The sequence below is a fragment of the Lipotes vexillifer genome, unplaced genomic scaffold (assembly GCF_000442215.2).
Source record: "Lipotes vexillifer unplaced genomic scaffold, Lipotes_vexillifer_v1.1 scaffold387, whole genome shotgun sequence".
Taxonomy (NCBI): Eukaryota; Metazoa; Chordata; class Mammalia; order Artiodactyla; family Lipotidae; genus Lipotes; species Lipotes vexillifer.
Genome location: NW_006795399.1, coordinates 3429872 through 3431271, shown reverse-complemented (window position 1 = coordinate 3431271; position 1400 = coordinate 3429872).

Sequence of the window (1400 nt, the reverse complement as noted above, 5' to 3'; positions counted from 1 at the left end):
CGCCCCCACCCCACCGCCAAGGTAAGGCCAGAGTCCCACTCTGGGACTTCTGTATACAGAAGGTTCTCAAAGCCATCCTTCTGACAGAAAAGCATGGACGTGTTGGCAGAAAAAGCATGTTTAATACATATGCTGTTTTATTATTATAGTTGAGTTAAGCAATTACCACGTTATCCTATCCATAGCCCTAGACATCTGAAGAAGATAGTATAGTTAACTGAGTAAAGGAATTTGAAAAGAATACATTTCAGGAAAGGTGACCATAATAGCAAAAGTCAAATCATCCAGTAACACGTCTACTCCTTTTTCATGGGAAATACCATGCTCTCTAAGAACATAGCTCACAAAAGTGTCAGAGCTGGAAAACTGATTAAATAAGAGAGTGTCCCAAGGAACAGTATTCTGTTACGTCTACTGTGATTACTTCCCCATGTTTTGGTTTTGTGGCTTAAATGTAAATGGTCACTGAGAGGATAGCTAGGTACTTAAAGTTGTAAAGTGCAGTGGCTCATTGGGGAGTAGTATGGTTAAAAAGCTCTTTACCCCTCCTGAATATGATGAGGTGATATACTACTAGGAATGATGATGAGAATAAATTTACCTTTGATAGAGCAAAGAGAAGAAGGAAGAAGACAGAAAGCAGAAGCTAGAATTACTGGCAAAGCCTGACACATCAATCAAATACTTATGATGTACCAGTGCATACTAATTTGTTATGTGAGAGACATGATCTGTCTTGATACAGAAAAAGCAACTCCTTTGGTTACCACAGAACAGTAAAGGACAGAAGAGTTCAGGTATAAAGATTTTTTTATCAAGCTCCCAAGATGAGATAATAAGCAGATCTAGGTGATGTTTTAAATAACCTCTTTAAAAAAAAAAAAAAACTATAAGTAAAGCTTTTAAAAGAATGAATAAATCAGTTAAGAACACATAAGGCCACTGCCCAAGGTTTGCAAGAATCATATTCTTGAACATGCTAGATAATGCAAATTAGCCACCATTAGGTGAATCTAACATAATTCTGAGCATGAAATATAAACCCTGTACAGTATATGTCATGATAGCTGTTAAGATTTTCCATGCTTGGGACTTCCTTGGTGGCAGTGGTTAAGAATCCACCTGCCAGTGCAGGGGACACAGGTTTGATACCTGGTCCGGGAAGATCCCACCATGCTGCGGAGCAACTAAGCCCATGCGCTCTAGAGCCCGTGCTCCACAAGGGAAGCCACCGCAATGAGAAGTCCGCGCACTGGCAACGAAGAGTACACCCCTCCCTGCCCCGCTCACAACTACAGAAAGCCCATGTGCAGCAACAAAGACCCAATGTAGTCAAAAATAAATAAATTTTAGAATTAAAAAAAAAAGATTTCCCATGCTTAATACCATAATTGTCTCTA